At 39.2% G+C, this 12,326-nt stretch overlaps 1 protein-coding gene across 13 annotated transcripts in view; it reads right to left on the bottom strand.

Moving 5' to 3' along the window:
• The window catches only part of foxn3 (forkhead box N3), a 341,543-nt gene that overhangs the window by 32,350 nt on the left and 296,867 nt on the right, over positions 1-12,326 (bottom strand). The window lies entirely within an intron of this gene.

The raw sequence follows: 12,326 nt of genomic DNA, 5'->3' as shown, positions 1-12,326 counted from the left end.
CTTGACATTGTTCCTGTCAGATTTACCTGCACACCCTAGCAACCATAACCAGAACGATTGTTAGGGAACTAAACAGCAACTACAAGCCAATTACAGCTATTGTACGTATAGCTTGCCATTCTTGAAAGACACAGCAGGACACAAGCAGCTGCTCTAACCTTCACTACATAGACTGAAAAATAGTGGAGGGGAGGGGATGAAAAAAGTATTCAAAACTGGGTGCCTCACTAGCACAGGATCTAAAGTCACATGAATGTGCAATATACATCTGTGGTTAGAGTGAAGAACTGACCACCTCCTGGAATTGGCCCCTCCAAAAATTGTTTTTTTTTAAAAGAAACTATCTCATTCCACAGTATTTTATATTTAATATCAATTTCTCACAAAATAAATTGCAGATCCTGGTAGACTGAAAACCACATCCAACACGAGAAGGAATTAATTCCCTTAATTAATTTAGTCTCTTTATGTTTGGAAAGGCATATAATGGGGGGGGGGGGGGGGGGTGGGATTAGATTATATTTCAGCTCCTATTACTGATAACCAATGCAGCACACTCCCATTTTCACAGCATATAAAAATGTAGTCAATGGACTTTAATTATTGTTTTCTCAGATCATATGACAATCTGCTACTGTATAAATGGAACAGATGTCATTTTAAATCTCAGCAGATTTTTTAAAAATGAAATGTGTACACAAGTGAAAATATGTTCAATCTTTTGTATGAAAATTGAATTAATACAGAAATAATCAGAAACAAGGAGGACAACAGAGAGGCCAAGACAGCCTCTGGGAGGCCACAGATGGCACAACTGCATTGTCACTGGCTCCCATTAAGAGACCACTGCACTGTTTACTATCAGCTATCCTGATAGTGTTTGGATAGAATCAGCCCGGCAGCTGAAAGTACAACTCCCTATTCACTTCTCTCTAGAGATGGAGAGACGCTGCATGGTCTCCTGAAAACAGACACTGAAGGAAAAGCAAACTACAGGGATGGGTCCCAATAGTGCACCAGATAATCTGCTCCCGGTCTCACTGCAGACAATAAGACTTGCTTGTGTACACGGAGAAGCTAAAGACTTTGGGGCTGCCCTATGGGAGGGCTGTTGTACGTGATCTGCGGGGAGTGCTGCAGCACTGCTAGGATGCAAAGCCTTTGCCAAACTCAAGTGCATTAAGAGATCAGTGCAGATGGCTGCAGTAAGCCGATGGCGGCACAATGAAATGCTACCTGGGACCAGCCTTTCATGTTTAACCTTACACTCGCTCAGTTCACTGAGCTTTATTTAAAAAAGGGCTATGCTTCCCAATATAAAAAATGAGAAAAGAAATCCAACCTGCAAAAAAGGTTTGCTACTGTGCCTTTTAAAAGCAGAAGTCACATCGAACATACATACACAAACTTTTAAACTGGCCTTCAGAAATATGTCCATACTGTTTGTGACAGCTGTACAAGGACACTACTGAATCACATAGCACACCTGTCACTTCCTAGTTCTAAAACAAAACAAAAACCCTGCAATAAGTGTTGAACTTACCATTAACCAGTTGGGCTCAGAATAACGGTGTGTGCAGTTTTTCCCCCGGCACCCAGTGAGATGAGGTCATTTTGTCTCTATTGATGCAGTCAGCCTCAGAATAATTGAAACAATGCTCAGACCTTAGTTGAGGATTTTAAGTGTGTTTTGATAACTGTCGACAAAGATTGCAGGTTTTACTCAGGAGGTCCAGAAGAGAACCAGAATTTAAAAAGTTATAAAAAGTGACTTTGTCTAACTTAGATTAAGTGCTTGCTGATTTTAGCCTCCAGAGTCCGGCATAACTGCCTGTGTTTTTTACATGCGATGATATTTGTACATTGAGTTCTATTACCAGTCCAATTCCTGTGCTGAGTCAGGTAGTCACATGGTAGTTTTCACCTGAAGGGTTCGGACCAGGTCATATAGCAGTAATTCAGTTCTCATTCTAAATTCCATCACCTGCCATTTTAAAAAAAATACTTCGACTGTTTTACATAATTTTTAATTAAGTAGAAACTATACAGCAATTTGGGGTGCAAAGCTTGTTGGAACTTTGGGGTTCCTCTGCAGAACTGAAGAGCTGGAAGGTGCAAAACTGAAGTGCTTCAACCAATGACAGAGGGTGTAACTACAATGTGACAATTTTATACAGTGTCTATTATAAATGCTGATGCCAAAGTGTGACAAAAATGTGATGGCAGGCAGTAAAGTTTTATAGGTAGGAAAAATGTGCAGATACAGATTTGTAATAGCATTCACGGAAAGGGGCCAGAGCATTTTCATTAATTAATGGCGCAAATACAATAATTAAGTTGATGTGTTTGATTTTCACATTGCATCAATGCAAAAGTAGAGTAACTATGCAGTAAGTTTGCAGATCATATCTGGATCAAATTCACACAAGTGCAACAGCACAACAGTTATCATGACAAAGGGACCTTTTAAAGCTATTGAAGATCTGAGTTTCTAGACAGCTTTTTGCTGGCATTTTAGATTTCAATAGCATTCGGAACAGAGTTCTGTGCAGGCATGCAACCAAAATATGCAGAGTTTCACCCTCTCTGACTGAAAACCAATGTAGGGCTTCAGTATAAGTCTGCGTTCATGACTTAACTAGCTCAAAGCAGTTACTGCTATAAGGAATATTAAGACCACCTGCTTGCGATTATTTGTTCACATGCTGATACAACTGCACTCAGCTACCACAGCTTTTAAAAAAATTAATCTGGATTATCAGTGAGAAGATTCTGCACTCAAACTAAACTAACCAATTTTAAACCAGCATGGTAACTTCCCTCATGATGTTTCCAGAAGATATTTTGTAACAATCAGCAAAGATACATAGTAATGAGAAAGAGAGGCTCTAGGGGAAGGACGTACCATCCATACTAAGGAAGTATCAAATTGAAAGAAAAAGTGTACAATTCCGCAAAGATTAATGACAGGCTAGGTAACTGGACAGAATGGGAAAAGAGCAAAGAATTGCTAAAAAAAGGAGAAATTAGAGTACAAGAGAAAGCTAGCTAGAAATATAAAAACAGATAATAAGAGTTTCTACAGGTGTTTAAAAAGGAATAAAGTAAATTAAATGTTGGTTCTCCACAGAGAGAGTCTGGGGAATTAATAATGGAAAATAAGGAAATGGCGCATGAAGTAAACAGATATTTTGCACCTGTCTTCACTGTAGAGGATATGTATAACATCCCAGAAATAAGTGTGCATCAAGAAGTGAAAGGGAGGGAGGAACTCAAAACAGTTACAACCACTAGGGAAAGAGTCCTGAGAAAATTACTAGAACTAAAAGCTGACAAGTCCCCAGGTCCTGATGGACTTCTTCCTAGGGTCTTAAAAGAAGTAGCTGCTGAGATAGTAATGCATTGCTTTTAATTTTCCAAAATTCCCTTGATTCTAGAAAGGTCCTATCAGATTGGAAAACAGCAAATGTAACTCCTCTATTCAAGAAAGGAGGGAGACAGAAAGAGGAAACTACAGTCCGGTTAGTTTAACATCTGTTGTAGAGAAATTGCTGGAATCTATTATTAAGGATGTTATAATGGGGCGCTTAGAAAATCTCAATGCAATCAGGCAGAGTCAGCATGGTTTTGTGAAAGGGAACTTGTGTTTGATGAACTTATCAGAGTTCTTTGAGGGAGTAACAAGCAACATGGATAAAGGGGAACCTGAGGATGTGCTGTACTTCGATTTCCAGAAGGCATCTGTTAAGGTGCCACATCAAAGGTCACTACACAAAAAAAGAGCTCATGGTGTGTGGTGTATTAGCATAGATACAGGATTGGTTAGCTAACAGGAAACAGTAGGGAAAAATGGGTCATTTTCAGGTTGGCAAGATGCAATGAATGGAGTACCACAGGGATCTATGCTGGGGCCTCAGCTATTTACAATCTATAATAGTGATTTGGATGACAGGACTGAACATATGGTCGCTACGTTTGCTGATAACAAGAAAGATGGGTAGGAAAGTAAGTTGTGAAGACGACATAAGGGGTCTCCAAAGGGATACGTTAAGTGAGTGGGAAAAAATTTGGCAGATGGAGTATTATATAATGTTGGAAAATGCGAACTTGTCCACTTGGCAGGAAGAATAAAAAAGTAGAATTTCATTTAAATAGGGAGAGACTGCAGAACTCTGAGGTACAGAGGGATCTGGGTGCCCTGGTACATGAATCGCAAAAAGTTAGTATGCAGGTACGGCAAGTGATTAGGAAGTCAAATGAAATGTTGTTGCTTATTGCAAGCTGAATGAAATATAAAAAGTAGGGATGTTTTGTTACAATTGTATAGGGTAGTGGTGAGACCACATCTGAAGTTCTGTGCACAGTTTTGGTCTCCTTATTTAAGAAATAAGTAGTTCTGACAAGTTTCACTCAACTGATTCCTGGGATGAGGAGGTTATCCTATGAGGAAAGGTTGGATAGGTTGGGTCTGTACCCACTGGAGTTTAGAAGAATGAGGCAATCTTATTGAAACATAGAAGATCCTGAGGGGACTTGATACGGTGGATGCTGAAAGAATGTTTCCTGTTATGTGAGAGACTAGAAATAGGAGACACAGTTTAAAAATAAGGGGCCTGCCATTTAAGGCAGAGATGAGCTGAAATACTTTCCTTCAGAGGGTCGTAAGTCTGTAGAACTCTCTTCTGCTGCGAGTAGAGGAAGTTGGGTCATCGAATATTTTTAAGACTGAGTTAGATAGATTCCTGATTGACAAGGGAGTCAAATGGTATAGGGGGTAGGAAGGAAAGTGGAGCTGAGGCCATAATTTCATTGAATGGCAGAGCAAGCTCGAGGAGCCAAATGGCCTACTCCTGCTCCTAATTCATATGTTTGTTTTTATGTCAGTTTGAACCCATCATCCCACACCCTTCCAGTTATAAAAGGTTTTTGCCATATCTCCAAATGACACTCCTTGGTTGTGCCAGTAGGTAGATGGTATGCCAAAGAGGCCGAAATCATTCTGTAAATGACTGTGAAGAGAAGCCCTCCCTTTCTGCTAGAGGATTGCCAGAGAATTCAGCATGTAGAAGGCACAAATTAATGTCCTTCCGATGTAGTGGGTAAGGGCATTAAGTAGCTATGCCAGAGCATCACATTTTAAATTTAATATTAAAGCTGTTTTTATCTGCTATAACAAAACTTGCCAAAGTTTTACACATTTGTGAATGGGAAAGGTATGAACTGTTAATGAACAGGGCTTTCTCAACATACTCAGAGGACTACTGATGAGAATACTACCTTGTACAACTATGCTGTTGTAGCTATGGGCCAGGGCCACTGCTATCCTCAGTTATTAGAGACCCCAGTTTGTGCACAGTTAACCGTACCAGATTATAACTGATGTATACTCTGACAGTTCCAATCCTCAATTTTTGCTGAAGTCAAGGGACAGGCATTTGGTCAGGGTAGTTTTAATCTGGTCTGCACCTCCAGATTTGCCTCAGAGAGCTCTCGGATTACAGGTCTAAATTACACGCTCGGTACTGAATATGGTGCAGCCATTGCACAAGTGAAGTCTTCCATTTCTATAACTTTCAAACTTAATCTGCTTATTTAAAGAGCCTAGAATTATAATATATATAAACCACAGCAGGGTGTTTTCCACTGTGTGCAAAAACTCCAGCACCAAAGCACCTGACATCAAATAGAAAACAAGAACCATTCTACATAAACTCTGACTTTTAGCAGTACTAAAATGACTGGGAATACTTGATCATTATCTAACAGTACCGAAAAAGGAAAACGGTTGGGCAGAGCTAAATTCAACATGATGAGGGTTTGGAACATTTTCAATTTGGTCAAGTGCCTGCAACAAACATTTTGGGACAGTGAAGCTCCTTCTGTCTTCTCTTTAATTCTTTCTTGGGGTGAGTGTGTCGCTGGTAAGGCCAGCATTTGTTGCCCATCCCCAATTACCTTTGAACTGAGCAGATTGCTAGGATATTTCAGAGGCAGTTAAGAGTCAACCACATTGCTGTGGGTCTGGAGTCACATGTCGGCCAGACCGGGTAGGGATGGCAGATTTGCTTCCCTAAAGGACATTGGTGAACCAGATGAGTTTTTACAACAATTGGTAATAGTTTCATGGTCACCATTACTGAGATTAGCTTTATATTCCAGATGCATTAATTGAATTTAAATTCCACCACCAACTTGTCAAAGGCAGTTAGGGATGGGCAATAAATGCTGGCCTAGCCTGAGACACTCACATCCCATGAACAAATAAGTTAAAAAAAAACACAATTTCATTTCCACCAGTTTAACATTTCATCCGAAAGAGGCACCTCCAACAGTGCACTGGAGTGTCGGCCTAGATTTTGTGTTCAAGTGAAAGTGCTGCCAATGAAGTCACAGCTGTCACTACAGGCAGACACCACAGCTCAATCACCCTAAACAGCTGTAACTACTGACCTGCACTCCCTGCTTATCTGACCAGTTGCCTTTATAGTCAAATTCATGTGAAGAAAAATAATTTATTAAAAAATACCCCAATATTTTTCTTCTTCCTCCTAGTTGAAGTAGAGTTACGTACACAACAGTCATCGTGTATGTAACCTGATGCAAATAGCAATTAATCATGTAGGGCCCTTTATGGTGAATGTTAATATGTCATTCAAACATGAGGGGCATCACAACTGAGGCAAGTCCTGCTCTTACTCAATATCTGTAACCATGCAGGTCTAGTATGGAATACTGGATAGGAATTAGAGGAAAGCATCGCTGTTTTCACCCTCCCTTATCTAGGGGTGCTGAGCCCAATTGTAACATCCCTCCCATTTCCCCCCTCCTGCCCCCACCGAGCCAATGTCCATCTATGAGTATGGCCATGAACTGGAGACCTTTCTAATCTAGATGCCTCAGTTACTCACTGGGTAAAATGAGTCCTTTGAGAAATAGGTAACTTTTTTTTTAAAGTTTCCATACATTCTGTACCTCCTTCATTTAAGTCAGATTTTAAATTCTAAAGGGACTGAATTCTCACAACTAATACTACATCTTCAGAGTGCCACAGCTACCAATTAGCAATCATGATGAAACAGTAAACACAAGTAAAGGGACCACAACAGAATCATATTATTTAAATGGTGAGAGACTGCAGAGCGCTGAGATGCAGTGGGGTATAGGTGATTTAGTGCAGGAATCGCAAAAGGCTAATATGCAGGTGCAGCAAGTAATTAGGAAAGTTAATAGAATGTTATCATTTATTGCAAGGGGAATTGAATACAAAAATAGGCAGGTTATGCTTCAGTTATACAGAACACTAGTGAGACCACATCTGGAGTACTATGTACAGTATTAGTCACCTTATTTAAGGAAAGATATAAATGCGTTGAAGCAGTTCAGGGAAGGTTTACCAGACTAATACCTGAAATGGGCAGGTTGTCTTATGAGGAAAGTTTGGACAGGCTAGACTTGTTTCCGCTGGCGTTTAGATGAGTAAGAGGTGACTTGATTGAAACATTCAAGATCCTGAGGGGTCTTGACAGGATGAACGTGGAGCGGATGTTTCCTCTTGTGGGGGAATCTAGAACTAGGGGTCACTGTTTAAAAATAAGGGGTCGCCCATTTAAAATGGAGATGAAGTGAAATTTTTTCTCTCGGAGGGTAGTGAGTCTTTGGAACTCTCTTCCTGAAAAGCGGTGGGAGCAGTCTTTGAATATTTTCAAAGGTGGATAGTAAGGGGGTAAATTATCAGGGGTAGGCGTGATGCAGATTTGAGGTTACTAGCAGATCAGCCATGATCTTACTAAATGGCAGAGCAGGCTCAACAGGCTGAATGGCCTACTCCTGCTCCTTGTTTGTATGTTCTTAACATTTTCACAAGTGGCTACAAAAACTATTTGCATTTATATAGCATCATTAATGTCATTAAACATCCCAGAAACATTATCAGACAAAATTGGACATCAAACCTCAGAAGATATTAGGAAAGCTGACCAAAAGTCCAAGAGATAGGTTTTAAGGACCAACTTTAAAAGACAAAACAGAGGTATAGAGGCAGAAGAGATTTAGAGAGGGAATTTCCAAACTTTCACAATCGTATCTTCTGCTGCCTGTGGAGCAGTGAAGGACATCAAGGACAGACAAGAGGCCAGAACTGGAGCACAGAGATCTTGGAATGTCATAGAACTGGGAGAGGTTGGGTAATCTGGATCACAAGTGAGCAAGAAGAGCAATCAGAATCAGACAACATATATTCGGGGCCATAAAGTTTAAACTAACAAAATGTATCCATTTTTGGGGGGAACTGACAGAGTATAACACTATGCTCTGCTATAATTATAGTTGAAATATTAATATTCTCAGTGGGTTCGCACTGGTGCCAAATTTCAGTGTTCCCAGAAACCACAAAGTGAAAACAAGCCATAATGAACCCATTTTGTAATGTGGAAAATCAGCAACAGTATTTACACTGAGAACAGAATTTATTCTTCCTCAAGGAATTGCAGTCAGGTCAAATTCTGGTGACTAGGATAATGGAAAATAAAAGCTCTCTTTCAGAAATCAGTGGCTCTGTGTTTCTATATTTTTAAAACAGACATACATAAATCTCCACTACTAGAGCTCCAGTAAGCTGGTAAAAACATCCTTACTGTCATAAATAAACTCCACAACTCTTACTCAGAATGGAAAAATAGAGACTGTCTAGAAGAGGAACTAAAACCAATGAAAACTATTGGAAACTAAAGGAAAGGCCTTAAAAAGGATAGAAGCGTTGACTGGAACAATGTTGGCTGTAGGTGTTGCTGCCGTCCTATTCACCCAACTTGCTGACCTCCTTCAGTGGTCATTTGTTTCACCATCTTAAAGGCTTCTTAGTTGCCTCGTTTTTAAAAGATTGTACACTAAGCTTTGCAAGTGAACATATAAACAACAGGGGGAAAAAAAATGGGACCGAGTGTCCTGCGCATATATTTTACATTCCAATGCACTATTTTGATTCAGACTTGTTCTCACTACTTGCAGTATTTCTGACTGTTAAAGGTATCCTGAAAGAATGGGAATAGAAGCATTGCTTAAAAAAATGACATGCAACAATAGGGTATAGATTCAGTTGATTTTGTTTTACTTTAGGGACTTCATTTAGTGGAAACATAAAAGGAGAGACTTTGCCATGACAACCAATGGTACTGCCCCTTGCTCAGGTTAAGAATGGTCAATTGCAAGACGATGGAAGCCCTGCCTCCAGGGATAAACATTATGGCATCATATTCTATCATATGGTTGAAGGGATAATGATAAAATTCTGGTGGCACTAGTAGTCAGGTTCAAATGGCTGGATAAAAGCAAAAAACTGCGAATGCTGGAAATCCAAAACAAAAACAAAAATAAAAATAAAAATACCTGGAAAAACTCAGCAGGTCTGACAGCATCTGCGGAGAGGAACACAGTGAACGTTTCGAGTCCGTATGACTCTTCAACAGAACTAAGGAAAAATAGAAGAGAGGTGAAATATAAGCTGGTTTAAGGGGGGTGGGACAAGTAGAGCTGGACAGAGTGCCAGCGATAGGTGGAGATTGCCAAAAGATGTCATAGGCAAAAGGACAAAGAGGTGTTGATGGTGGTGATATTAGCTAAGAAATGTGCTGGAACCCAGAACCATTTAAGGAGCAAAAATAACCTCTTACACCCTCTTCCAAGAAATAATCCTATTACCAATAGACTCCATTGGAGAAGACAGGACAGCATTCCAAAATAATAGAATCATACAGCACAGGAGGAAGCCATTCAGCCCACCATGCCTGTGCAACCTCTTTGAAAGTGCTATCCAATCAGCCTTGCAATTTATTTCGTTTTCAGGTATTTATCCAATCCCTTTTTGAAAGTTACTATTGAACCAGTCAGCACCACCCTTTCAGGCAGTGCATTCCAGATCATCATAACTCAGTGTAAAATTTTTTTTATCCAACTCCCTGACTTTTTAGTCAATTATCTTTAATGCATGCCCTTTGGTTACCAGCCCTCCTGCTGGTGGAAACATCTTCAAATTTCATCGATGGTTTATATGTTTGAAATGTGCAGCGTTGAACATATGAATTAGGAGCAAGAGAAGGTCACTCGGTTGAGTTACAGCTTCATTATTAAATGAATCACAACAGCAGATTAACAGTTGGATTTTGATAAACATTTCACTCATCAAACAACAATCTGTTAAGTAAATACTCAGGTATGTAAACTGGTGCCACCAAAAGGGTACTGCTTTGTTCAAATGATAGTAAAACATAATAGTGAGTGTACGAAATTTTCATACTATAGTCATTTGAACCATGGGAGAACACCCAGGAACACAGTTACAGGTTTCATCAATCTAAACTTGGGTTAGGACTAAAGATAACATTTTGAGCTATTCCATTACAGTATTGCTGGTGTGGAATTTGCAGCAATAAATTAATAGTATCACATGAGCAGCATACTAGCTGCAGTACACACTTCTTTCCTGTAGCATATTGGGACCTATAATGATAAAAAAAAAAGCCTCATGACAAACGGTAGTGTCCATTAACAGCTTGGTATAATACAGATCATGAATGTTCTGCTGTGTTTCACCCTTTCCATTATGTACTGCAACCATCTCAGCTGCATCTTCAGTCTGTGGCTATTCCCCTTAAAACTCAAAAAAAAATTAGTTAACAGCTACTGCACAATGAAACATTCTCAATGATTACCGTGAAATAGCTTCAAGCTGAGTGAACATTGAGGCAACTTACTCAATTCCTCCCCAACATTGTACACAAAACTGTGTTCGTAAGCTACACATGCTTAATAATAGAATTAAACATCTGCTGGAAATACCACAAACCAATGAAACTAAAAACATCAAATGACTTCACAATACAGCAAAGCAAAACATCAAAAAATACCTCTAGATTTGGAACTAACTATAATTGGCACTTCTGCAACTTTTAAACTTACTGTTAAAATTTTTAAAGAAACTAATTCACATATAACATGCAAGGTACTGAGAACAAGAACAGCTAAACAAAGCAATGCATGTTCTGATTATGTTAGTAAATCAATCCACTGCTTTACAGTTCTGAAGAAGGGTCTGTGTCTGCAATGTTAACTCAGTCACTCTCTCCATAGATGTTACTGACTTGCTGAGTGTTTCAAGCATCTTCTGTTTTGTTAGGTTTTTGACATCTGCATTACTTTGCTTTTTACTTGTACATAAACATTCATAAGATTTTTTTTGCTTAAACCTGGATTTTGCTGGTTAACTACAAGTTGCATTCTAATAAATACTAACATCTGTAGTGATTAACAGCTTTCTTTAAATGTGTTAATGCTACCCAGACAATTCAGCAGGGTGTTAACTTCTGGACAATAATGAACAAGTGATCAAATCCTCATGAAACAAACCAATGTTCTTTTATTCCTTTTGAATCTACAAAAAATACTTTTTGAATTGGGAGTGAGTACAATCCCAATTACATAACATATTAACATTTTCTTTATGGTAGTAACTATGGGGTCCATCCTGTCTACACAGCATTCGGGATAGGGAAACTCTTCCCACCAGTATGAACCATAGATGAAACAACTTTCTCAACATAAAGAAAAACTTACATTTATATAGTGTCTTATCATATTTCAAAGATCTCTTCATGTGCAATTATACAACCCTTCTCAAACTCTGCGTTCCTCCAACTCTTGTCTTTTGTGTATCCTCCATATCCTTTGTCATTGGTGGCTTTGCCTTCAACCACTCTGCCATAAACGCTGGGATTCCCTCACTAAACCTCTTTACCTCTCTCTCCTTCTTTAAGATGCTCCTCAAAGCCCAGCTCTCTGACCAAGATTTTAGTCACCTCCAGTAATATTTAATGTGGTTCGGTGTCAAAATTTGTTTGATTATCCACCCACCCCTACCCCCTGAAATGTCTCAAGATGTTTTACTAAGTTAGTGGTGCTGTATAAATGCCAGTTGTTGTTGAATTACTTTCAGGAGGGGAACGAGACCTCCAATTCTCACAAGATGAGCAATCAGTTAACTTATTCAATTATGCTGTTTATGGCACAGTTGTCGGTTGGGACACCAGGAAAACTAATTGCTCATCTTTATATATCAGGCTTGGTTTAAAAGGACTGATCAGTATTTGTGTACACCCTCAGAATTGTGAAATACACTGTCAGGATTTTATGATACAGAGAAAGCTACAAATTTCCACATTTTAAAACAAAATCAAAAAAATACATACTTTCAAAATAACAGTATGAAACCGACAAACTTGGGTGGAGGGCAGAGAAGGGGTGGGGTGCGTGGGGAAATGGTTCATGATCCATTC

The sequence above is a fragment of the Cetorhinus maximus genome, chromosome 18 (assembly GCF_964194155.1).
Source record: "Cetorhinus maximus chromosome 18, sCetMax3.hap1.1, whole genome shotgun sequence".
Classification (NCBI taxonomy): domain Eukaryota; kingdom Metazoa; phylum Chordata; class Chondrichthyes; order Lamniformes; family Cetorhinidae; genus Cetorhinus; species Cetorhinus maximus.
The sequence above is the reverse complement of the archived record's forward strand: the minus strand, read 5'-3'. Positions and strand labels throughout refer to the sequence as shown.